Consider the following 26,541-nt stretch of genomic DNA (forward strand, 5'->3'; position numbering starts at 1 on the left):
GTTTGATTGTTTTTGCCTCTGTTTCACTCTGTTTAAATCCGTTTGCATTTGTTTAAATCTGTTTGCCTCAATTTTACTCTATTTAACTCTGTTTGCCTCTGTTTAACTCTGTAACACTTTTTTAACTCTTTTTGCCTCTGCACACCTCCGTCTGCCTCTGTTTAACTCTGTTTGCCTTTGGTTGCCTCTGTTTAACTCTGTTTAACTCCATTTGCCTCTGTTTAAATCTGTTTGCCACTGTTTAACTCTGTTTAAATCTGTGTGCCTCTTTTTAAATCTGATTAACTCTGTTTGCCTCTATTTCAATCCGTGTGACTCGTTTTCACTTTATTTAACTCTATTTCACTCTCTTTCACTCTGTTTGACTTTGTTTGCCTCTTTTTGCCTCTGTTTAGCTCTGTTTAACTCCATTTGCCTCTGTTTGCTTCTGTTAAAATCTGTTTAATTCTGTTTAACTCTGTTTGCATCTGCTTGCCTCTGTTTAACTCTGCTAACCCTTCTTAAATCTGTTTGCCTCTGTACGCCTTTGTTTGCCTCTGTTTACATCTGCTTGCCTCTATTTATCTCTGTTTAACTCTGCTTGCCTTTGGTTGCCTCTGTCTAACTCTGTTTAACTCCATTTGCCTCTGTTTGCCTCTGTTTAATTTTGTTTAACTCTCTTTAAATCTGTTTGCTTCTGTTTGCCTCTGTTTAACTTTGCTAACTCTTTTTAACTCTGTTTGCCTTTGTATGCCTCTGTTTGCCTCTGTTTGACTCTGTTTGCCTTTGGTTGCCTCTGTCTAACTCTGTTTAACTCCATTTGCCTCTGTTTGCCTCTGTTTAATTTTGTTTAACTCTCTTTAAATCTGTTTGCTTCTGTTTGCCTCTGTTTAAATCTGTTTGCCTCTGTTTAACACTGTTTATATCTGTGTGCCTCTTTTTAAATCTGTTTAACTCTGTTTGCCTCTATTTAAATCTTTATGCCTCTTTTCACTTTGTTTAAATCTGTTTCACTCTCTTTAACTCTGTTTGACTTTGTTTGCCTCTGTTTGCCTCTGTTTGCCTCTGTTTAACTCTGTTTAACTCCATTTGCCTCTGTTTGCCTCTGTTTAAATCTGTTTAACTCTGTTTTACTCTGTTTACCGCAGTTTGCATCTGTTTGCCTCTGTTTAACTCTGCTAACTCTTTTTAACTCTCTTTGCCTCTGAACGCCTCTTTTTGCCTCTGTTTAACTCAGTTTGCCTCTTTTTCACTTTGTTTAACTCTGTTTCACTCTCTTTAACTCTGTTTGACTGTGTTTGCCTCTTTCTGCCTCCGTTTAACTCTGTTTAAATCCATTTTCCACTGTTTGCCTCTGTTTAAATCTGTTTAATTCTGTTTAACTCTTTTTGCCTCTGTTTGCATCTGTTCTCCTCTGTTTAACTCTGCTAACTCTTTTTAACTTACCGTGCCCTTGAACGCCTCCGTTTGCCTCTGTTTAACTCTGTTTGCCTTTGGTTGCCTCTGTTTAACTCTGTTTAACTCCATTTGCCTCTGGTTAAATCTGTTTGCCTCTGTTTAACTCTGTTAAAATCTGTATGCCTCTTTTTAAATCTGTTTAACTCTGTTTGCCTCTATTTAAATCTTTATGCCTCCTTTTCACTTTGTTTAAATCTGTTTCACTCTCTTTAACTCTGTTTGACTTTGTTTGCCTCTGTTTGCCTCTGTTTAACTCTGTTTGCCTTTGGTTGCCTCTGTCTAACTCTGTTTAACTCCATTTGCCTCTGTTTGCCTCTTTTTAATTTTGTTTAACTCTCTTTAAATCAGTTTGCTTCTGTTTGCCTCTGTTTAACTTTGTTTAACTCTCTTTAAATCTGTTTGCTTCTGTTTGCCTCTGTTTAACTTTGCTAACTCTTTTTAACTCTGTTTGCCTTTGTATGCCTCTGTTTGCCTCTGTTTGACTCTGTTTGCCTTTGGTTGACTCTGTCTAACTGTTTAACTCCATTTGCCTCTGTTTGCCTCTGTTTAATTTTGTTTAACTCTCTTTAAATCTGTTTGCTTCTGTTTGCCTCTGTTTAAATCTGTTTGACTCTGTTTAACACTGTTTAAATCGGTGTGCCTCTTTTTAAATCTGTTTAACTCTGTTTGCCTCTATTTAAATCTTTATGCCTCTTTTCACTTTGTTTAAATCTGTTTCACTCTCTTTAACTCTGTTTGACTTTGTTTGCCTCTGTTTGCCTCTGTTTGCCTCTGTTTAACTCTGTTTAACTCCATTTGCCTCTGTTTGCCTCTGTTTAAATCTGTTTAACTCTGTTTTACTCTGTTTACCGCAGTTTGCACCTTTTTGCCTCTGTTTAACTCTGCTAACTCTTTTTAACTCTCTTTGCCTCTGAACGCTTCTTTTTGCCTCTGTTTAACTCTGTTTGCCTCTTTTTCACTTTGTTTAACTCTGTTTCACTCTCTTTAAATCTGTTTGACTATGTTTGCCTCTTCTTGCCTCTGTTTAACTCTGCATAAATCTGGTTGCCTCTGTTTGCCTCTGTTTAACCCTGCTTAACTCTGTTTGCCTCTGTTTAAATCTGTCTGCCCCAGTTTAAATTGGATTAACTCAGTTTGCCTCTGTTTAACTCTGTTTAACTCCATTTGCCTCTGGTTAAATCTGTTTGCCTCTGTTTAACTCTGTTAAAATCTGTATGCCTCTTTTTAAATCTGTTTAACTCTGTTTGCCTCTATTTAAATCTTTATGCCTCCTTTTCACTTTGTTTAAATCTGTTTCACTCTCTTTAACTCTGTTTGACTTTGTTTGCCTCTGTTTGCCTCTGTTTAACTCTGTTTGCCTTTGGTTGCCTCTGTCTAACTCTGTTTAACTCCATTTGCCTCTGTTTGCCTCTTTTTAATTTTGTTTAACTCTCTTTAAATCAGTTTGCTTCTGTTTGCCTCTGTTTAACTTTGTTTAACTCTCTTTAAATCTGTTTGCTTCTGTTTGCCTCTGTTTAACTTTGCTAACTCTTTTTAACTCTGTTTGCCTTTGTATGCCTCTGTTTGCCTCTGTTTGACTCTGTTTGCCTTGGTTGCCTCTGTCTAACTCTGTTTAACTCCATTTGCCTCTGTTTGCCTCTGTTTAATTTTGTTTAACTCTCTTTAAATCTGTTTGCTTCTGTTTGCCTCTGTTTAAATCTGTTTGCCTCTGTTTAACACTGTTTAAATCGGTGCGCCTCTTTTTAAATCTGTTTAACTCTGTTTGCCTCTATTTAAATCTTTATGCCTCTTTTCACTTTGTTTAAATCTGTTTCACTCTCTTTAACTCTGTTTGACTTTGTTTGCCTCTGTTTGCCTCTGTTTGCCTCTGTTTAACTCTGTTTAACTCCATTTGCCTCTGTTTGCCTCTGTTTAAATCTGTTTAACTCTGTTTTACTCTGTTTACCGCAGTTTGCACCTTTTTGCCTCTGTTTAACTCTGCTAACTCTTTTTAACTCTCTTTGCCTCTGAACGCTTCTTTTTGCCTCTGTTTAACTCTGTTTGCCTCTTTTTCACTTTGTTTAACTCTGTTTCACTCTCTTTAAATCTGTTTGACTATGTTTGCCTCTTCTTGCCTCTGTTTAACTCTGCATAAATCTGGTTGCCTCTGTTTGCCTCTGTTTAACCCTGCTTAACTCTGTTTGCCTCTGTTTAAATCTGTCTGCCCCAGTTTAAATTGGATTAACTCAGTTTGCCTCTGTTTAACTCTGTTTGCCTTGGTTTAGATCTGTTTAACTCTGTTTGCCTCTATTTTACTCTGTTTAACTCTGTCTGATTGTTTTTGCCTCTGTTTCACTCTGTTTAAATCCGTTTGCATTTGTTTAAATCTGTCTGCCTCAATTTTACTCTATTTAACTCTGTTTGCCTCTGTTTAACTCTGTAACACTTTTTTAACTCTTTTTGCCTCTGCACACCTCCGTCTGCCTCTGTTTAACTCTGTTTGCCTTTGGTTGCCTCTGTTTAACTCTGCTTAACTCCATTTGCCTCTGTTTAAATCTGTTTGCCTCTGTTTAAATCTGTTTAAATCTGTGTGCCTCTTTTTAAATCTGATTAACTCTGTTTGCCTCTATTTCAATCCGTACGACTCGTTTTCACTTTGTTTAACTCTATTTCACTCTCTTTAACTCTGTTTGACTTTGTTTGCCTCTTTTTGCCTCTGTTTAGCTCTGTTTAACTCCATTTGCCTCTGTTTGCCTCTGTTAAAATCTGTTTAATTCTGTTTAACTCTGTTTGCATCTGCTTGCCTCTGTTTAACTCTGCTAACCCTTCTTAACTCTGTTTGCCTCTGTACGCCTCTGTTTGCCTCTGTTTACATCTGCTTGCCTCTATTTATCTCTGTTTAACTCTGCTTGCCTTTGGTTGCCTCTGTCTAACTCTGTTTAACTCCATTTGCCTCTGTTTGCCTCTGTTTAATTTTGTTTAACTCTCTTTAAATCTGTTTGCTTCTGTTTGCCTCTGTTTAACTTTGCTAACACTTTTTAACTCTGTTTGCCTTTGTATGCCTCTGTTTGCCTTTGTTTGACTCTGTTTGCCTTTGGTTGCCTCTGTCTAACTCTGTTTAACTCCATTTGCCTCTGTTTGCCTCTGTTTAATTTTGTTTAACTCTCTTTAAATCTGTTTGCTTCTGTTTGCCTCTGTTTAAATCTGTTTGCCTCTGTTTAACACTGTTTAAATCGGTGTGCCTCTTTTTAAATCTGTTTAACTCTGTTTGCCTCTATTTAAATCTTTATGCCTCTTTTCACTTTGTTTAAATCTGTTTCACTCTCTTTAACTCTGTTTGACTTTGTTTGCCTCTGTTTGCCTCTGTTTGCCTCTGTTTAACTCTGTTTAACTCCATTTGCCTCTGTTTGCCTCTGTTTAAATCTGTTTAACTCTGTTTTACTCTGTTTACCGCAGTTTGCATCTGTTTTCCTCTGTTTAACTCTGCTAACTCTTTTTAACTTACCTTGCCCTTGAACGCCTCCGTTTGCCTCTTTAACTCTGTTTGCCTTTGGTTGCCTCTGTTTAACTCTGTTTAACTCCATTTGCCTCTGGTTAAATCTGTTTGCCTCTGTTTAACTCTGTTTAAATCTGTTTAACTCTGTTTGCCTCTATTTAAATCTTTATGCCTCCTTTTCACTTTGTTTAAATCTGTTTCACTCTCTTTAACTCTGTTTGACTTTGTTTGCCTCTGTTTGCCTCTGTTTAACTCTGTTTAACTCCATTTGCCTCTGTTTGCCTCTGTTTAAATCTGTTTAGCTCTGTTTTACTCTGTTTTACTCTGTTTACCACAGTTTGCATCTGTTTGCCTCTGTTTAACTCTGCTAACTCTTATTAACTCTCTTTGCCTCTGAACGCCTCTTTTTGCCTCTGTTTAACTCTGTTTGCCTCTTTTTCACTTTGTTTAACTCTGTTTCACTCTCTTTAACTCTGTTTGACTGTGTTTGCCTCTTTTTGCCTCTCTTTAACTCTGTTTAACTCCATTTTCCACTGTTTGCCTCTGTTTAAATCTATTTAATTCTGTTTAACTCTTTTTACCTCTGTTTGCATCTGTTTGCCTCTGTTTAACTCTGCTAACTCTTTTTAACTTACCTTGCCCTTGAACGCCTCCGTTTGCCTCTGTTTAAATCTGTTTGCCTCTGTTTAACTCTGTTTAAATCTGTGTGCCTCTTTTTAAATCTGTTTAACTCTGTTTACCTCTATTTAAATCTTTATGCCTCTTTTCACTTTGTTTAAATCTTTTTCACTCTCTTTAACTCTGTTTGACTTTGTTTGCCTCTGTTTGCCTCTGTTTGCCTCTGTTTAACTCTGTTTAACTCCATTTGCCTCTGTTTGCCTCTGTTTAAATCTGTTTAACTCTGTTTTACTCTGTTTACCGCAGTTTGCATCTGTTTGCCTCTGTTTAACTCTGCTAACTCTTTTTAACTCTCTTTGCCTCTGAACGCTTCTTTTTGCCTCTGTTTAACTCTGTTTAAATCTGCTTGCCTCTGTTTAAATCGGTTTAAATCAGTTTGCCTCTGTTTAAATCTGTTTGCATTGGTTTAAATCTGTTTAACACTGTTTGCCTCTATTTTACTCTGTTTAAATCTGTTTGATTGCGTTTGCCTCTGTTTCAATCTGTTTAACTCGGTTTGCATCTATTTGCCTCTGCTTAATTCTGTTTAACTCCTTTTGCCTCTTTTCGCCTCTGTTTGCCTCTGTATGCCTCTGTTTAAGTCTGTTTGCCTCTGTTTCAATCTGTTTGCCGCTTTTTGCCTCTGTTTAACTCTGTTCAACTCTGTTTGCCTCTGTTTAATTCTGTTTAAATCCTTTTGCCTCTGTTTCCCTCTGTTTAACTCTGCTAACTCTTTTTAACTTACCTTGCCCTTGAACGCCTCCGTTTGCCTCTGTTTAACTCTGTTTTCCTTTGGTTGCCTCTGTTTAACTCTGTTTAACTCCATTTGCCTCTGGTTAAATCTGTTTGCCTCTGTTTAACTCTGTTTAAATCTGTATGCCTCTTTTTAAATCTGTTTAACTCTGTTTGCCTCTATTTAAATCTTGATGCCTCCTTTTCACTTTGTTTAAATCTGTTTCACTCTCTTTAACTCTGTCTGCATTTGATTGCTTCTGTTTGCCTCTTTTTGCCTCTGTTTAACTCTGTTTAACTCCATTTGCCTCTGTTTGCCTCTGTTTAAATCTGTTTAACTCTGTTTTACTCTGTTTACCGCAGTTTGCATCTGTTTGCCTCTGTTTAACTCTGCTAACTCTTTTTAACTCTCTTTGCCTCTGAACGCTTCTTTTTGCCTCTGTTTAACTCTGTTTGCCTCTTTTTCTCTTTGTTTAACTCTGTTTCACTCTCTTTAACTCTGTTTGACTGTGTTTGCCTCTGTTTGCCTCTGTTTAACTCTGTTTAAATCCATCTTCCTCTGTTTGCCTCTGTTTAAATCTGTTTAATTCTGTTTAACTCTTTTTGCCTCTGTTTGCATCTGTTTGCCTCTGTTTAACTCTGCTAACTCTTTTTAACTTACCTTGCCCTTGAACGCCTCCGTTTGCCTCTGTTTAACTCTGTTTTCCTTTGGTTGCCTCTGTTTAACTCTGTTTAACTCCATTTGCCTCTGGTTAAATCTGTTTGCCTCTGTTTAACTCTGTTTAAATCTGTATGCCTCTTTTTAAATCTGTTTAACTCTGTTTGCCTCTATTTAAATCTTTATGCCTCCTTTTCACTTTGTTTAAATCTGTTTCACTCTCTTTAACTCTGTCTGCATTTGTTTGCCTCTGTTTGCCTCTGTTTAACTCTGCTTGCCTCTTTTTCACTTTGTTTAACTCTGTTTCACTCTCTTTAACTATGTTGGACTCTGTTTGCCTCTTTTTGCCTTTGTTTAATTCTGTTCAACTCTTTTTGCCTCTGTTTGCATCTGTTTGCCTCTGTTTAAATCTACTAAAACTTTGGAACTCTTATGCCTCTGTACGCCTCTGTTTGCCTCTCTTTAACTCTCTTTAACTCCATTTGCCTCTGTTTACCTCTGTTTACTTCTGTTTAACTCTGTTTAACTCTGCATCTGTTTGCCTCTGTTTAACTTTGCTAACTCTTTTTTAACTCTGTTTGCCTCTTTACTCCACTGTTTGTCTCTATTTAAGTCTGGTTGCCTCTGTTTGTCTCTGTTTAACTCTGTTTGCCTTTGGTTGCCTCTCTTTAACTCTGTTTAACTCCATTTGACTCTGTTTAAATCTGTTTGCATCTGTTTAACTCTATTTAAATCTGTGTGCCTCTGTTTAAATCTGTATGACTCGTTTTCACTTTGTTTTACTCTGTTTAAGTCAGTTTCACTCTCTTTAACTCTGTTTGACTCTGTTTGACTCTGTTTGACTCTGTTTGCCTCTGTTTGCATCTTTTTGCCTCTGTTTAACTCTGCTAACTCTTTTTAACTCTCTTTGCCTCTGAACGCCTCTGTTTGCCTCTGTTTAACTCTGTTTGCCTCTTTTTCACTTTGTTTAACTCTGTTTCACTCTCTTTAATTCTGTTTGACTGTGTTTGTCTCTTTTTGCCTCTGTTTAACTCTGCTAACCCTTCTTAACTCTTTTTGTCTCTGTACGCCGCTGTTTGCCTCTGTTTAACTCTGTTTAAATCTGGTTGCCTCTGTTTGCCTCTGTTTATCTCTGTTTCACACTGTTTGCCTCTGTATAATCTGTCTGCCTCTGTTTAATCGTTTTAAATCAGTTTACCTCCGTTTAACTCTCTATGCCTTGGTTTAAATCTGTTTAACTCTGCCTCTAATTTTCTCTGTTTAACTCTTTTTGATTCCGTTTGCCTTTGTTTCACTCTGTTTAAATCTTTTTGCCTCTGTTTGCCTCTGTTTAATTCTGCTTAACTCCTTTTGCCTCTTTTAGCCTCTGTTTGCCTCTGTTTAACTCTGTTTAACTCCATTTTCCTCTGATTGCCTCTGCTTAAATCTGTTTAACTCTGTTTGCCTCTGTTCAACTCTGCTAACGCTTTTCTAACTCTGTTTGCCTCTGTACGCCTCTGTTTGCCTCTGTTTAAGTCTGTTTGCATCTGTTTACCTCTGTTTACCTCTGTTTACCTCTGTTTCAATCTGTTTGCCTCTGCTTGCTCTGTTTAACTCTGTTTAACTCCATTTGCCTCTGTTTAAATCTGTTTGTCTCTGTTTAACTCTTTTTCACACCAATTTCCTCTGTTTGCATCTGTTTAACTCTGTTTAACTCCATTTGCCTCTGTTTCCCTCTGTTTGAATCTGTTTAACTCTCTTTTATTCTGTTTACCTCTGTTTGCATCTGTTTGCCTCTGTTTAACTCTGTTAACTCTTTTTAACTCTCTTTGCCTCTGAACGCCTCTGTTTGCCTCTGTTTAACTCTGTTTGCCTCTTTTTCACTTTCTGTACCTCTGTTTCACTCTCTTTAAATCTGTTTGACTGTGTTTGCCTCTGTTTGCCACTGTTTGCCTCTGTTTAACTCTGTTTAACTCCATTTGCCCCTGTTAGCCTCTTTTTAAATCTATTTAACTCTGTTTTACTCTGCTTGCCACTGTTTGCATCAGTTTGCCTGTTTAACTCTGCTAACTCTTTTTAAATCTCTTTGCCTCTGAACGCCTCTTTTTGCCCCTGTTTAACTCTGTTTGCCTCTTTCTCACTTTGTTTAACTCTGTTTCACTCTCTTTAACTCTGTTTGACTTTGTTTGCCTCTGTGTGCATCTGTTTGCCTCTGTTTAACTCTGTTTAACTCCATTTCCTCTGTTTGCCTCTGTTTACATCTGTTTAACTCTGTTTTACTCTGTTTACCTCTGTTTGCATCTTTTTGCCTCTTTTTAACTCTGCTAACTCTTTGTAACACTCTTTGCCTCTGAACACCTCTGTTTGCCTCTGTTTAACTCTGTTTGCCTCTTTTTCACTTTGTTTAACTCTGTTTCACTCTCTTTAACTCTGTTTGACTGTGTTTGCCTCTTTTTTCCTCTGTTTAACTCTGCTAATCCTTCTTAACTCTTTTTGCCTCTGTTTCACTCTGTTTGCCTCTGTATAACGCTGTTTAACTCCATTTGCCTCTGTTTGCCTCTGTTTACATCTGTTTAACTTTGCTGTATGCTGTTTACCTCTGTTTGCATCTTTTTGCCTCTATTTAACTCTGCTAACTCTTTTTAACTCTCTTTGCCTCTGAACGCCTCTGTTTGCCTCTGTTTAACTCTGCTTGCCTCTTTTTCACTTTGTTTAACTCTGTTTCACTATCTTTAAATCTGTTGGACTCTGTTTGCCTCTTTTATCCTTTGTTTAATTCTGTTTAACTCTTTTTGCCTCTGTTTGCATCTGTTTGCCTCTGTTTAAATCTACTAACTCTTTTGAACTCTTATGCCTCTGTACGCCTCTGTTTGCTTCTCTTTAACTCTGTTTAACTCTATTTGCCTCTGTTTGCCTCTGTTTACTTCTGTTTAACTCTGTTTAACTCTGTTTGCATCTGTTTGCCTCTGTTTACCTCTGCTAACTCTTTTTAACTCTGCCTCTGTACTCCACTGTTTGCCTCTATTTAAGTCTGTTTGCCTCCGTTTGTCTCTGTTTAACTCTGTTTGCCTTTGGTTGCCTCTCTTTAACTCTGTTTAACTCCATTTGACTCTGTTTCCCTCTGTTTAAATCTGTTTAACTCTCTTTTATTCTGCTTGCCTCTGTTTAACTCTGTTTGCCTCTTTTTCACTTTCTGTAGCTCTGTTTCACTCTTTTAAATCTGTTTGACTGTGTTTGCCTCTGTTTGCCACTGTTTGCCTCTGTTTAACTCTGTTTAACGTCATTTGCCCCTGTTAGCCTCTTTTTAAATCTATTTAAGTCTGTTTTACTCTGCTTGCCACTGTTTGCATCAGTTTGCCTTTTTAACTCTGCTAACTCTTTTTAAATCTCTTTGCCTCTGAACGCCTCTTTTTGCCCCTGTTTAACTCTGTTTGCCTCTTTCTCACTTTGTTTAACTCTGTTTCACTCTCTTTAACTCTGTTTGACTGTGTTTGCCTCTTTTTTCCTCTGTTTAACTCTGCTAATCCTTCTTAACTCTTTTTGCCTCTGTTTGCCTCTGTTTGCCTCTGTATAACGCTCTTTAACTCCATTTGCCTCTGTTTGCCTCTGTTTACATCTGTTTAACTTAGTTGTACTCTGTTTACCTCTGTTTGCATCTCTTTGCCTCTATTTAATTCTGCTAACTCTTTTTAACTCTCTTTGCCTCTGAACGCCTCTGTTTGTCTCTGTTTAACTCTGCTTGCCTCTTTTTCACTTTGTTTAACTCTGTTTCACTCTCTTTAACTATGTTGGACTCTGTTTGCCTCTTTTTGCATTTGTTTAATTCTGTTCAACTCTTTTTGCCTCTGTTTGCATCTGTTTGCCTCTGTTTAAATCTACTAAAACTTTGGAACTCTTATGCCTCTGTACGCCTCTGTTTGCCTCTCTTTAACTCTCTTTAACTCCATTTGCCTCTGTTTACCTCTGTTTACTTCTGTTTAACTCTGTTTAACTCTGCATCTGTTTGCCTCTGTTTAACTTTGCTAACTCTTTTTTAACTCTGTTTGCCTCTTTACTCCACTGTTTGCCTCTATTTAAGTCTGGTTGCCTCTGTTTGTCTCTGTTTAACTCTGTTTGCCTTTGGTTGCCTCTGTTTAACTCTGTTTAACTCCATTTGCCTCTGTTTCCCTCTGTTTAAATCTGTTTAACTCTCTTTTATTCAGTTTGCCTCTGTTTAACTCTGTTTGCCTCTTTTTCACTTTCTGTACCTCTATTTCACTCTCTTTAAATCTGTTTGACTGTGTTTGCCTCTGTTTGCCCCTGTTTGCCTCTGTTTAACTCTGTTTAACGTCATTTGCCCCTGTTAGCCTCTTTTTAAATCTATTTAAGTCTGTTTTACTCTGCTTGCCACTGTTTGCATCAGTTTGCCTGTTTAACTCTGCTAACTCTTTTTAACTCTCTTTGCTTCTGAACGCCTCATTTTACCTCTGTTTAACTCTGTTTGCCTCTTTTTCACTTTGTTTAACTCTGTTTCACTCTCTTTAACTCTGTTTGACTTTGTTTGCCTCTGTGTGCCTCTGTTTGCCTCTGTTTAACTCTGTTTAACTCCATTTGCCTCCGTGTGCCTCTGTTTCCATCTGTTTAACTCTGTTTTACTCTGTTTAACTCTGTTTGCATCTGTTTGCCTCTGTTTAACTCTGCTAACTCTTTTTAACTCTCTTTGCCTCTGAACGCCTCTGTTTGCCTCTGTTTAACTCTGTTTGCCTCTTTTTCACTTTGTTTAACTCTGTTTCACTCTCTTTAATTCTGTTTGACTGTGTTTGCCTCTTTTTGCCTCTGTTTAACTCTGCTAACCCTTCTTAACTCTTTTTGCCGCTGTACGCCTCTGTTTGCCTCTGTTTAACTCTGTTTAAATCTGGTTGCCTCTGTTTGCCTCTGTTTATCTCTGTTTCACACTGTTTGCCTCTGTTTAAATCTGTCTGCCTCTGTTTAATCGTTTTAAATCAGTTTACCTCCGTTTAACTCTCTATGCCTTGGTTTAAATCTGTTTAACTCTGTTTGCCTCTATTTTTCTCTGTTTAACTCTTTTTGATTCCGTTTGCCTTTGTTTCACTCTGTTTAAATCTTTTTGCCTCTGTTTGCCTCTGTTTAATTCTGCTTAACTCCTTTTGCCTCTGTTAGCCTCTGTTTGCCTCTGTTTAACTCTGTTTAACTCCATTTTCCTCTGAATGCCTCTGTTTAAATCTGTTTAACTCTGTTTGCCTCTGTTTGCATCTGTTTGCCGCTGTTTAAGTCTGTTTGCATCTGTTTACCTCTGTTTAACTCCAATTGCCTCTGTTTGCCTCTGTTTAACTCTGTTTGCCTCTTTTTCACTTTCTGTACCTCTGTTTCACTCTTTTGAATCTGTTTGACTGTGTTTGCCTCTGTTTGCCACTGTTTGCCTCTGTTTAACTCTGTTTAACTCCATTTGCCCCTGTTAGCCTCTTTTTAAATCTATTTAACTCTGTATTACTCTGCTTGCCACTGTTTGCATCAGTTTGCCTGTTTAACTCTGCTAACTCTTTTTAAATCTCTTTGCCTCTGAACGCCTCTTTTTGCCCCTGTTGGACTCTGTTTGCCTCTTTCTCACTTTGTTTAACTCTGTTTCACTCTCTTTAACTCTGTTTAACTTTTTTTGCATCTATTTTACTCTATTTAACTCTGTTTGATTGTGTTTGCCTTTGTTTCACTCTGTTTAAATCTTTTTGCCTCTGTTTGCCTCTGTTTAATTCTGTTTAACTCCTTTTGCCTCTTTTAGCCTTTGTTTGCCTCTGTTTAACTCTGTTTAACTCCATTTTCCTCTGATTGCCTCTGTTTAAATCTCTTTAACTCTGTTTGCCTCTGTTTGCATCTGTTTGCCTCTGTTCAACTCTGCTAACACTTTTCTAACTCTGTTTGCCTCTGTGTGCCTCTGTTTGCCTCTGTTTAAGTCTGTTTGCATCTGTTTACCTCTGTTTAACTCTGTTTACCTCTGTTTCAATCTGTTTGCCTCTGCTTGCTCTGTTTAACTCTGTTTAACTCCATTTGCCTCTGTTTAAATCTGTTTGTCTCTGTTTAACTCTTTTTAACTCCAATTGCCTCTGTTTGCATCTGTTTAACTCTGTTTAACTCCATTTGCCTCTGTTTCCCTCTGTTTGAATCTGTTTAACTCTCTTTTATTCTGTTTACCTCTGTTTGCATCTGTTTGCCTCTGTTTAACTCTGTTAACTCTTTTTTAACTCTCTTTGCCTCTGAACACCTCTGTTTGACTCTGTTTAACTCTGTTTGCCTCTTTTTCACTTTCTGTACCTCTGTTTCACTCTCTTTAAATCTGTTTGACTGTGTTTGCCTCTGTTTGCCACTGTTTGCCTCTGTTTAACTCTGTTTAACTCCATTTGCCCCTGTTAGCCTCTTTTTAAATCTATTTAACTCTGTATTACTCTGCTTGCCACTGTTTGCATCAGTTTGCCTGTTTAACTCTGCTAACTCTTTTTAAATCTCTTTGCCTCTGAACGCCTCTTTTTGCCCCTGTTTAACTCAGTTTGCCTCTTTCTCACTTTGTTTAACTCTGTTTCACTCTCTTTAACTCTGTTTGACTGTGTTTGCCTCTTTTTTCCTCTGTTTAACTCTGCTAATCCTTCTTAACTCTTTTTGCCTCTGTTTGCCTCTGTTTACATCTGTTTAACTTAGTTGTACTCTGTTTACCTCTGTTTGCATCTTTTTGCCTCTATTTAACTCTGCTAACTCTTTTTAACTCTCTTTGCCTCTGAACACCTCTGTTTGCCTCTATTTAACTCTGTTTGCCTCTTTTTCACTTTCTGTACCTCTGTTTCACTCTCTTTAAATCTGTTTGACTGTGTTTGCCTCTGTTTGCCACTGTTTGCCTCTGTTTAACTCTGTTTAACTCCATTTGCCCCTGTTAGCCTCTTTTTAAATCTATTTAACTCTGTATTACTCTGCTTGCCACTGTTTGCATCATTTTGCCTGTTTAACTCTGCTAACTCTTTTTAAATCTCTTTGCCTCTGAACGCCTCTTTTTGCCCCTGTTTAACTCTGTTTGCCTCTTTCTCACTTTGTTTAACTCTGTTTCACTCTCTTTAACTCTGTTTGACTGTGTTTGCCTCTTTTTTCCTCTGTTTAACTCTGCTAATCCTTCTTAACTCTTTTTGCCTCTGTTTGCCTCTGTTTACATCTGTTTAACTTAGTTGTACTCTGTTTACCTCTGTTTGCATCTTTTTGCCTCTATTTAACTCTGCTAACTCTTTTTAACTCTCTTTGCCTCTGAACGCCTCTGTGTGCCTCTGTTTAACTCTGCTTGCCTCTTTTTCACTTTGTTTAACTCTGTTTCACTCTCTTTAACTCTGTTGGACTCTGTTTGCCTCTTTTTGCCTTTGTTTAATTCTGTTTAACTCTTTTTGCCTCTGCTTGCATCTGTTTGCCTCTGTTTAAATCTACTAACTCTTTTGAACTCTTATGCCTCTGTACGCCTCTCCTTGCCTCACTTTAACTCTCTTTAACTCCATTAGCCTCTGTTTGCCTCTGTTTACTTCTGTTTAACTCTGTTTAACTCTGTTTGCATTTGTTTGACTCTGTTTAACTCTGCTAACTATTTTTTAAATCTGTTTGCCTCTGTACTCCATTGTTTGCCTCTATTTAAGTCTGTTTGCCTCTGTTTGTCTCTGTTTAACTCTGTTTGCCTTTGGTTGCCTCTCTTTAACTCTGTTTAACTCCATTTGACTCTGTTTAAATCTGTTTGCATCTGTTTAACTCTATTTAAATCTGTGTGCCTCTGTTTAAATCTGTATGACTCGTTTTCACTTTGTTTCACTCTGTTTTACTCTGTTTCACTCTCTTTAACTGTGTTTGACTCTGTTTGCCTCTGTTTGCCTCTGTTTAAATCTGTTTAACTCCATTTGTCTCTGTTTAAATCTGTTTGCCTCTGTTTAACTCCATTTGCCTCTGTTTGCCTCTGTTTAACTCTGTTTAAATCTGTTTGCCTCTGTTTGCATCTGTTTAATTCTGTTTAACTCCATTTTCCTCTGTTTGTCTCTGTTTAACTCTGTTTAACTCCATTTGCCTCTGTTTGCCTCTGTTTAATTCTAATTAACTCTGTTTGCATCTGTTTGCCTCTGTTTAACTCTGCTAACTCTTTTTAACTTTGTTTGCCTCTGTACGCGTCTGTTTGCCTCTCTTTAAATCTGTTTGCCTCTGTTTAACTCTGTTTGACTCTGTTTGCCTTTGGTTGCCTCTGTTTAACTCTGTTTAACTCCATTTGCCTCTGTTTAAATCTGTTTGCCTCTGTTTAACTCTGTTTAAATCTGTGTGCCGCTTTTTAAATCTCTTTAAATCTGTTTGCTTCTATTCAAATCTGTATGACTGGTTTTCACTTTGTTTAACACTGTCTCACTCTCTTTAACTCTGTTTGACTTTGTTTGCCTCTATGTGCCTCTGTTTGCCTCTGTTTAACTCTGTTTAACTCCATTTGCCTGTTAAATCTGTTTGCCTCTGTTTAATTCTGTTTAACTCCATTTGCCTCTGTTTGCCTCTGTTTAACTCTGTTTAACTACATTTGCCTTTGTTTGCCTCTGTTTAAATCTGTTTAACTCTGTTTAGCTCTGTTTGCATCTGTTTGCATCTGTTTAACTACGCAATCTCTTTTTAACTTTGTTTGCCTCTGTATGCCTCTGTTTACCTCTGTTTAAGTCTGTTTGCCTCTGTCTAACACAGTTTAACTCTGTTTGCCTCTGTTTAATTCTGTTTAACTCCATTTGCCTCTGTTTGCCTCTGTTTGCCTCTGTTTGTCTCTGTTTAACTCCATTTGCCTTTGTTTGCCTCTGTTTAAATCTGTTTAACTCTGTTTAACTCTGTTTGCATCTGTTTAACACTGCAATCTCTTTCTAACTCTGTTTGCCTCTGTATGCCTCTGTTTACCTCTGTTTAATTCTGTTTGCCTCTGTTTAACTCCATTTGCCTCTGTTTGCCTCTGTTTGCCTCTGTTTAACTGTGTTTAACTCCATTTGCCTCTGTTTAAATCTGTTTGCCTCTGTTTAACTCCATTTGCCTCTGTTGAACTCTGTTTAAATCTGTTTGCCTGTTTGCCTCTGTTTAATTCTGTTTAACTCCATTTGCCTCTGTTTGACTCTGTTTGCCTCTGTTTAACTCTGTTTAACTCCATTTTCCTCTGTTTGCCTCTGTTTAATTCTGTTTAACTCCATTTGCCTCTGTTTGCCTCTGTTTGCCTCTGTTTAACTCTGTTTAACTACATTTGCCTTTGTTTGCCTCTGTTTAAATCTGTTTAACTCTGTTTAGCTCTGTTTGCATCTGTTTGCATCTGTTTAACTCTGACATCTCTTTTTAACTCTGTTTGCCTTTGTATGCCTCTGTTTAAGTCTGTTTGCCTCTGTCTAACACAGTTTAACTCTGTTTGCCTCTGTTTAATTCTGTTTAACTCCATTTGCCTCTGTTTGCCTCTGTTTGCCTCTGTTTGTCTCTGTTTAACCCCATTTGCCTTTGTTTGCCTCTGTTTAAATCTGTTTAACTCTGTTTAACTCTGTTTGCATCTGTTTGCATCTGTTTAACACTGCAATCTCTTTTTAACTCTGTTTGCCTCTGTATGCCTCTGTTTACCTCTGTTTAAGTCTGTTTGCCTCTGTTTAATGCAGTTTAACTCTGTTTGCCTCTGCTTAACTGTGTTTAACTCCATTTGTCTCTGTTTAAATCTGTTTGCCTCTGTTTAATTCTGTTTAACTCCATTTGCCTCTGTTTGACTCTGTTTGCCTCTGTTTAACTCTGTTTAACTCCATTTTCCTCTGTTTGCCTCTGTTTAATTCTGATTAACTCTGTTTGCATCTGTTTGCCTCTGTTTAACTCTGCTAACTCTTTTTAACTTTGTTTGCCTCTGTACGCATCTGTTTATCTCTGTTTCACACTGTTTGCCTCTGTTTAAATCTGGCTGCCTCTGTTTATTCGTTTTAAATCAGTTTGCCTCCGTTTAATTCTGTATGCCTTGGTTTAAATCTGTTTAATTCTGTTTGCCTCTATTTTTCTCTGTTTAACTCTTTTTGATTCCGTTTGCCTTTGTTTCACTCTGTTTAAATCTTTTTGCCTCTGTTTGCCTCTGTTTAACTCTGCTTAACTCCTTTTGCCTCTTTTAGCCTCTGTTTGCCTTTGTTTAACTCTGTTTAACTCCATTTTCCTCTGATTGCCTCTGCTTAAATCTGTTTAACTCTGTTTGCCTCTGTGTGCCTCTGTTTGCCTCTGTTTACATCTGTTTAACTCTGTTTTACTCTGTTTACCTCTGTTTACATCTTTTTGCCTCTTTTTAACTCTGCTAAGTCTTTGTAATTCTCTTTGCCTCTGAACGCCTCTGTTCGCCTCTGTTTAACTCTGTTTGCCTCTTTTTCACTTTGTTTAACTCTGTTTCACTCTCTTTAACTCTGTTTGACTGTGTTTGCCTCTTTTTTCCTCTGTTTAACTCTGCTAATCCATCTTAACTCTTTTTGCCTCTGTTTGACTCTGTTTGCCTCTGTATAACGCTGTTTAACTCCATTTGCCTCTGTTTGCCTCTGTTTACATCTGTTTAACTTTGCTGTATGCTGTTTACCTCTGTTTGCATCTTTGTGCCTCTATTTAACTCTGCTAACTCTTTTTAACTCTCTTTGCCTCTGAACACCTCTGTTTGCCTCTGTTTAACTCTGCTTGCCTCTTTTTCACTTTGTTTAACTCTGTTTCACTATCTTTAACTCTGTTGGACTCTGTTTGCCTCTTTTATCCTTTGTTTAATTCTGTTTAACTCTTTTTGCCTCTGTTTGCATCTGTTTGCCTCTGTTTAAATCTACTAACTCTTTTGAACTCTTATGCCTCTGTACGCCTCTGTTTGCTTCTCTTTAACTCTGTTTAACTCTATTTGCCTCTGTTTGCCTCTGTTTACTTCTGTTTAACTCTGTTTAACTCTGTTTGCATCTGTTTGCCTCTGTTTAACTCTGCTAACTCTTTTTAACTCTGTTTGCCTCTGTACTCCACTGTTTGCCTCTATTTAAGTCTGTTTGCCTCTGTTTGTCTCTGTTTAACTCTGTTTGCCTTTGGTTGCCTCTCTTTAACTCTGTTTAACTCCATTTGACTCTGTTTAAATCTGTTTGCATCTGTTCAACTCTATTTAAATCTGTGTGCCTCTTTTTAAATCTGTTTAACTCTGTTTGCCTCTGTTTAAATCTGTATGACTGGTTTTCACTTTGTTTAACTCTGTTTCGCTCTCTTTAACTCTGTTTGACTCTGTTTGCCTCTGTTTGCCTCTGTTTAACTCAGTTTAACTCCATTTGCCTCTGTTTCCCTCTGTTTAAATCTGTTTAACTCTCTTTTATTCTGTTTGCCTCTGTTTAACTCTGTTTGCCTCTTTTTCACTTTCTGTACCTCTGTTTCACTCTTTTGAATCTGTTTGACTGTGTTTGCCTCTGTTTGCCACTGTTTGCCTCTGTTTAACTCTGTTTAACTCCATTTGCCCCTGTTAGCCTCTTTTTAAATCTATTTAACTCTGTATTACTCTGCTTGCCACTGTTTGCATCAGTTTGCCTGTTTAACTCTGCTAACTCTTTTTAAATCTCTTTGCCTCTGAACACCTCTTTTTGCCCCTGTTTAACTCAGTTTGCCTCTTTCTCACTTTGTTTAACTCTGTTTCACTCTCTTTAACTCTGTTTAACTCTGTTTGCATCTATTTTACTCTATTTAACTCTGTTTGATTGTGTTTGCCTTTGTTTCACTCTGTTTAAATCTTTTTGCCTCTGTTTGCCTCTGTTTAATTCTGTTTAACTCCTTTTGCCTCTTTTAGCCTTTGTTTGCCTCTGTTTAACTCTGTTTAACTCCATTTTCCTCTGATTGCCTCTGTTTAAATCTCTTTAACTCTGTTTGCCTCTGTTTGCATCTGTTTGCCTCTGTTCAACTCTGCTAACACTTTTCTAACTCTGTTTGCCTCTGTGTGCCTCTGTTTGCCTCTGTTTAAGTCTGTTTGCATCTGTTTACCTCTGTTTAACTCTGTTTACCTCTGTTTCAATCTGTTTGCCTCTGTTTAACTGTATTTGAATCCATTTGTCTCTGTTTAAATCTGTTTGCCTCTGTTTAACTCTGTTTGTCTCTTATTCACTTTGTTTAACTCTTTTTAACTCTCTTTAACTCTGTTTGTCTGCGTTTGCATCTGTTTGCCTCTGTTTGCCTTTATTTAACTCTGATTAACTCCATTTGCCTCTGTTGGCCTCTGTTGAAATCTGTTTAACTCTGTTTAACTCTGTTTGCCTCTGTTTGCCTCCGTTTAACTCTGTTTAACTCCATTTGCCTCTGTTTAAATCTGTTTGCCTCTCTTTAACTCTATTTAACTCTGTGTGCTTCTTTTAAATCTGTTTAACTCTGCTTGCCTGTGTTTAACTCCATTTGCCTCTGTTTGCCTCTGTTTAACTCTTGTTTAATTCTGTTTGCATCTGTTTGCCTCTGTTTAACTCTGTCTAATTCTGTTTAACTCCATTTGCCTCTGTTTGCAGCTGTTTAACTGTTTACCTCCATTTGCCTCTCTTTGCCTCTGTTTAAATCTGTTTAACTCTGTTTTACTTTGTTTACCTCTGTTTGCATCTGTTTGCCTCTGTTTAACCCGGCTAACTCTTTTTAACTCTCTTTGCCTCTGAACGCCTCTGTTTGCCTCTGTTTAACTCTGTTTGCCTCTTTTTCACCTTGTTTAACTCTGTTTCACTCTCTTTTACTCTGTTTGACTTTGTTTGCCTCTGTTTGCCTCTGTTTGCCTCTGTTTAACTCTGTTTAACTCCATTTGCCTCTGTTTGCCTCTGTTTGCCTCTGTTTAAATCTGTTTAAACCTGTTTTACTCTGTTTACCTCTGTTTGCATCTGTTTGCCTCTGTTTAACTCTGTTTAAATCTGTTTGCCTCTGTTTGCATCTGTTTAATTCTGTTTTACTCCATTTGCCTCTGTTTGCTACTGTTTTCCTCTGTTTAACTCTGGTTAAATCCATTTGCCTCTGTTTGCCTCTGTTTAACTGTGTTTAACTCCATTTGTCTCTGTTTAAATCTGTTTGCCTCTGTTTAACTCTTTTTGCCTCTTATTCACTTTGTTTAATTCTTTTTAACTCTCTTTAACTCTGTTTGTCTGTGTTTGCATCTGTTTGCCTCTGTTTGCCTTTATTTAACTCTGATTAACTCCATTTGCCTCTGTTAGCCTCTGTTTAAATCTGTTTAACTCTGTTTAACTCTGTTTGCCTCTGTTTGCCTCCATTTAACTCTGTTTAATTCCATTTGCCTCTGTTTAAATCTGTTTGCCTCTGTTTAACTCTATTTAACTCTGTGTGCATCTTTTAAATCTGTTTAACTCTGCTTGCCTGTGTTTAACTCCATTTGCCTCTGTTTGCCTCTGTTTAACTCTGTTTAATTCTGTTTAAGTCCATTTGCCTCTGTTTGCAGCTGTTTAACTCTGTTTAACTCCATTTGCCTCTGTTTGCATCTGTTTAACTCTGTTTAAATCTTTTTGCCTCTGTTTGCGTCTGTTTAATTCTGTTTAACTCCATTTGCCTCTGTTTGCCTCTGTTTTCCTCTGTTTAACTCTGTTTAACTCCATTTGCCTCTGTTTGCCTCTGTTTAACTCTCATTAACTCTGTTTGCATCTGCTTGCCTCTGTTTAACTCTGCTAACTCTTTTTAACTCTGTTTGCATCTGTACGCCTCTGTTTGCCTCTGTTTACGTCTGTTTGCCTCTGTTTAACTCTGTTTGCCTTTGGTTGCCTCTGTTTAACTCTGTTTAACTCCATTTGCCTCTGTTTAAATCTGTTTGCCTCTGTGTAACTCTATTTAAATCTGTGTGCCTCTTTTTAAATCTGTTTAAATCTGTTTGCCTCTATTTAAATCTGTATGATTCATTTTCACTTTGTTTAACTCTGTTTCACTCTCTTTTACTCTGTTTGACTTTGTTTAACTCTGTTTGCATCTGTTTGGCTCTGTTTAACTCTGCTAACTCTTTTTAAGTCTCTTTGCCTCTGAACGCCTCTGTTTGCCTCTGTTTAACTCTGTTTGCCTCTTTTTCACTTTGTTTAACTCTGTTTCACTCTCTTTAAATCTGTTTGACTCTGTTTGCCTCGTTTTGTTTCTTTTTAGCTCAGTTTAAATCCATTTGCCTCTGTTTGCCTCTGTTTAAATCTGTTTAACTCTGTTTAACTCTGTTTGCATCTGTTTGCATCTGTTTAACTCTGCAATCTCTTTTTAACTCTGTTTGCCTCTGTATGCCTCTGTTTAAGTCTGTTTGCCTCTGTTTAACTCAGTTTAACTCCGTTTGCCTCTGTTTGCCTCTGTTTAACTGTGTTGAACTCCATTTGTCTCTGTTTAAATCTATTTGCCTCTGTTTAATTCTGTTTAACTCCATTTGCCTCTGTTTGCCTCTGTTATCCTCTGTTTAACTCTGTTTAACTCCATTTGCCTCTGTTTGCCTCTGTTTAACTCTCATTAACTCTGTTTGCATCTGTTTGCCTCTGTTTAACTCTGCTAACTCTTTTTAACTCTGTTTGCATCTGTACGCCTCTGTTTGCCTCTGTTTACGTCTGTTTGCCTCTGTTTAACTCTGTTTGCCTTTGGTTGCCTCTGTTTAACTCTGTTTAATTCTGTTTGCCTCTGTTTGCATCTGTTTGCCTCTGTTTAACTCTGTTTAATTCTGTTGAAGTCCATTTGCCTCTGTTTGCAGCTGTTTAACTCTGTTTAACTTCATTTGCCTCTGTTTGCATCTGTTTAACTCTGTTTAAATCTGTTTGCATCTGTTTAACTCTGCAATCTCTTTTTAACTCTGTTTGCCTCTGTATGCCTCTGTTTACCTCTGTTTAATTCAGTTTGCCTCTGTTTAACTCAGTTTAACTCTGTTTGCCTCTGTTTGCCTCTGTTTAACTGTGTTTAACTCCATTTGTCTCTGTTTAAATCTGTTTGCCTCTGTTTAATTCTGTTTAACTCCATTTGCCTCTGTTTGCCACTGTTTGCCTCTGTTTAACTCTGTTTAAATCTGTTTAATTCTGTTTAACTCCATTTGCCTCTGTTTGCCTCTGTTTAACTCTGTTTAACTCCATTTGCCTCTGTTTGCCTCTGTTTAATTCTAATTAACTCTGTTTGCATCTGTTTGCCTCTGTTTAACTCTGCTAACTCTTTTTAACTTTGTTTGCCTCTGTACGCATCTGTTTGCCTCTCTTTAAATCTGTTTGCCTCTGTTTAACTCTGTTTGACTCTGTTTGCCTTTGGTTGCCCCTGTTTAACACTGTTTAACTCCATTTGCCTCTGTTTAAATCTGTTTGCCACTGTTTAACTCTGTTTAAATCTGTGTGCCGCTTTTTAAATCCCTTTAACTCTGTTTGCTTCTATTCAAATCTGTATGACTGGTTTTCATTTTGTTTAACACTGTCTCACTCTCTTTAACTCTGTTTGACTTTGTTTGCCTCTGTGTGCCTCTGTTTAACTCTGTTTAACTCCATTTCCTCTGTTTGCCTCTGTTTACATCTGTTTAACTCTGTTTTACTCTGTTTACCTCTGTTTGCATCTTTTTGCCTCTTTTTAACTCTGCTAACTCTTTGTAACTCTCTTTGCCTCTGAACGCCTCTGTTTGCCTCTGTTTAACACTGCTTGCCTCTTTTTCACTTTGTTTAACTCTGTTTCACTCTCTTTAACTCTTTTTGACTGTGTTTGCCTCTTTTTTCCTCTGTTTAACTCTGCTAACCCTTCTTAACTCTTTTTGCCTCTGTATGCCTCTGTTTGCCTCTGTTTAAATCTGTTTAAATCAGTTTGCCTCTGTTTAAATCTGTATGCCTTGGTACAAATCTGTTTAACTCTGTTTGCATCTATTTTACTCTATTTAACTCTGTTTGATTGCGTTTGCCTTTGTTTCACTCTGTTTAAATCTTTTTGCCTCTGTTTGCCTCTGTTTAATTCTGTTTAACTCCTTTTGCCTCTTTTAGCCTTTGTTTGCCTCTGTTTAACTCTGTTTAATTCCATTTTCCTCTGATTGCCTCTGTTTAAATCTCTTTAACTCTGTTTGCCTCTGTTTGCATCTGTTTGCCTCTGTTCAACTCTGCTAACACTTTTCTAACTCTGTTTGCCTCTGTGTGCCTCTGTTTGCCTCTGTTTAAGTCTGTTTGCATCTGTTTACCTCTGTTTAACTCTGTTTACCTCTGTTTCAATCTGTTTGCCTCTGTTTAACTGTATTTAAATCCATTTGTCTCTGTTTAAATCTGTTTGCCTCTGTTTAACTCTGTTTGCCTCTTATTCACTTTGTTTAACTCTTTTTAACTCTCTTTAACTCTGTTTGTCTGTGTTTGCATCTGTTTGCCTCTGTTTGCCTTTATTTAACACTGATTAACTCCATTTGCCTCTGTTGGCCTCTGTTTAAATCTGTTTAACTCTGTTTAACTCTGTTTGCCTCTGTTTGCCTCCGTTTAACTCTGTTTAACTCCATTTGCCTCTGTTTAAATCTGTTTGCCTCTCTTTAACTCTATTTAACTCTGTGTGCTTCTTTTAAATCTGTTTAACTCTGCTTGCCTGTGTTTAACTCCATTTGCCTCTGTTTGCCTCTGTTTAACTCTTGTTTAATTCCGTTTGCTTCTGTTTGCATCTGTTTGCCTCTGTTTAACTCTGTCTAATTCTGTTTAACTCCATTTGCCTCTGTTTGCAGCTGTTTCACTGTTTACCTCCATTTGCCTCTCTTTGCCTCTGTTTAAATCTGTTTAACTCTGTTTTACTTTGTTTACCTCTGTTTGCATCTGTTTGCCTCTGTTTAACCCGGCTAACTCTTTTTAACTCTCTTTGCCTCTGAATGCCTCTGTTTGCCACTGTTTAACTCTGTTTGCCTCTTTTTCACCTTGTTTAACTCTGTTTCACTCTCTTTTACTCTGTTTGACTTTGTTTGCCTCTGTTTGCCTCTGTTTGCATCTGTCTAACTCTGTTTAACTCCATTTGCCTCTGTTTGCCTCTGTTTGCCTCTGTTTAAATCTGTTTAATTCTGTTTTACTCTGTTTACCTCTGTTTGCATCTGTTTGCCTCTGTTTAACTCTGTTTGCCTCTTATTCATTTTGTTTAACTCTTTTTAACTCTCTTTAACTCTGTCTGTGTTTGCATCTGTTTGCCTCTGTTTGCCTTTATTTAACTCTGATTAACTCCATTTGCCTCTGTTGGCCTCTGTTTAAATCTGTTTAACTCTGTTTAACTCTGTTTGCCTCTGTTTGCCTCCGTTTAACTCTGTTTAACTCCATTTGCCTCTGTTTAAATCTGTTTGCCTCTCTTTAACTCTATTTAACTCTGTGTGCTTCTTTTAAATCTGTTTAACTCTGCTTGCCTGTGTTTAACTCCATTTGCCTCTGTTTGCCTCTGTTTAACTCTTGTTTAATTCCGTTTGCTTCTGTTTGCATCTGTTTGCCTCTGTTTAACTCTGTCTAATTCTGTTTAACTCCATTTGCCTCTGTTTGCCTCTGTTTAACTCTGTTTAACTCCATTTGCCTCTGTTTGCCTCTGTTTAATTCTAATTAACTCTGTTTGCATCTGTTTGCCTCTGTTTAACTCTGCTAACTCTTTTTAACTTTGTTTGCCTCTGTACGCATCTGTTTGCCTCTCTTTAAATCTGTTTGCCTCTGTTTAACTCTGTTTGACTCTGTTTGCCTTTGGTTGCCCCTGTTTAACACTGTTTAACTCCATTTGCCTCTGTTTAAATCTGTTTGCCACTGTTTAACTCTGTTTAAATCTGTGTGCCGCTTTTTAAATCCCTTTAACTCTGTTTGCTTCTATTCAAATCTGTATGACTGGTTTTCATTTTGTTTAACACTGTCTCACTCTCTTTAACTCTGTTTGACTTTGTTTGCCTCTGTGTGCCTCTGTTTAACTCTGTTTAACTCCATTTCCTCTGTTTGCCTCTGTTTACATCTGTTTAACTCTGTTTTACTCTGTTTACCTCTGTTTGCATCTTTTTGCCTCTTTTTAACTCTGCTAACTCTTTGTAACTCTCTTTGCCTCTGAACGCCTCTGTTTGCCTCTGTTTAACACTGCTTGCCTCTTTTTCACTTTGTTTAACTCTGTTTCACTCTCTTTAACTCTTTTTGACTGTGTTTGCCTCTTTTTTCCTCTGTTTAACTCTGCTAACCCTTCTTAACTCTTTTTGCCTCTGTATGCCTCTGTTTGCCTCTGTTTAAATCTGTTTAAATCTGTTTGCCTCTGTTTATCTCTGTTTCACACTGTTTGCCTCTGTTTAAATCTGTCTGCCTCTGTTTAATCGTTTTAAATCAGTTTGCCTCTGTTTAACTCTGTATGCCTTGGTACAAATCTGTTTAACTCTGTTTGCATCTATTTTACTCTATTTAACTCTGTTTGATTGCGTTTGCCTTTGTTTCACTCTGTTTAAATCTTTTTGCCTCTGTTTGCCTCTGTTTAATTCTGTTTAACTCCTTTTGCCTCTTTTAGCCTTTGTTTGCCTCTGTTTAACTCTGTTTAACTCCATTTTCCTCTGATTGCCTCTGTAAAAATCTCTTTAACTCTGTTTGCCTCTGTTTGCCTCTGTTTGCCTCTGTTCAACTCTGCTAACACTTTTCTAACTCTGTTTGCCTCTGTATGCCTCTGTTTGCCTCTGTTTAAGTCTGTTTGCATCTGTTTACCTCTGTTTAACTCTGTTTACCTCTGTTTCAATCTGTTTGCCTCTGTTTAACTGTATTTAAATCCATTTGTCTCTGTTTAAATCTGTTTGCCTCTGTTTAACTCTGTTTGCCTCTTATTCACTTTGTTTAACTCTTTTTAACTCTCTTTAACTCTGTTTGTCTGTGTTTGCATCTGTTTGCCTCTGTTTGCCTTTATTTAACACTGATTAACTCCATTTGCCTCTGTTGGCCTCTGTTTAAATCTGTTTAACTCTGTTTAACTCTGTTTGCCTCTGTTTGCCTCCGTTTAACTCTGTTTAACTCCATTTGCCTCTGTTTAAATCTGTTTGCCTCTCTTTAACTCTATTTAACTCTGTGTGCTTCTTTAAAATCTGTTTAACTCTGTTTGCCTGTGTTTAACTCCATTTGCCTCTGTTTGCCTCTGTTTAACTCTTGTTTAATTCCGTTTGCTTCTGTTTGCATCTGTTTGCCTCTGTTTAACTCTGTCTAATTCTGTTTAACTCCATTTGCCTCTGTTTGCAGCTGTTTCACTGTTTACCTCCATTTGCCTCTCTTTGCCTCTGTTTAAATCTGTTTAACTCTGTTTTACTTTGTTTACCTCTGTTTGCATCTGTTTGCCTCTGTTTAACCCGGCTAACTCTTTTTAACTCTCTTTGCCTCTGAATGCCTCTGTTTGCCACTGTTTAACTCTGTTTGCCTCTTTTTCACCTTGTTTAACTCTGTTTCACTCTCTTTTACTCTGTTTGACTTTGTTTGCCTCTGTTTGCCTCTGTTTGCATCTGTCTAACTCTGTTTAACTCCATTTGCCTCTGTTTGCCTCTGTTTAAATCTGTTTAACTCTGTTTTACTCTGTTTACCTCTGTTTGCATCTGTTTGCCTCTGTTTAACCCGGCTAACTCTTTTTAACTCTTTGCCTCTGAACGCCTCTGTTTGCCTCTGTTTAACTCTGTTTGCCT

The sequence above is a fragment of the Carcharodon carcharias genome, chromosome 21 (genome assembly GCF_017639515.1).
Source record: "Carcharodon carcharias isolate sCarCar2 chromosome 21, sCarCar2.pri, whole genome shotgun sequence".
NCBI lineage: Eukaryota > Metazoa > Chordata > Chondrichthyes > Lamniformes > Lamnidae > Carcharodon > Carcharodon carcharias.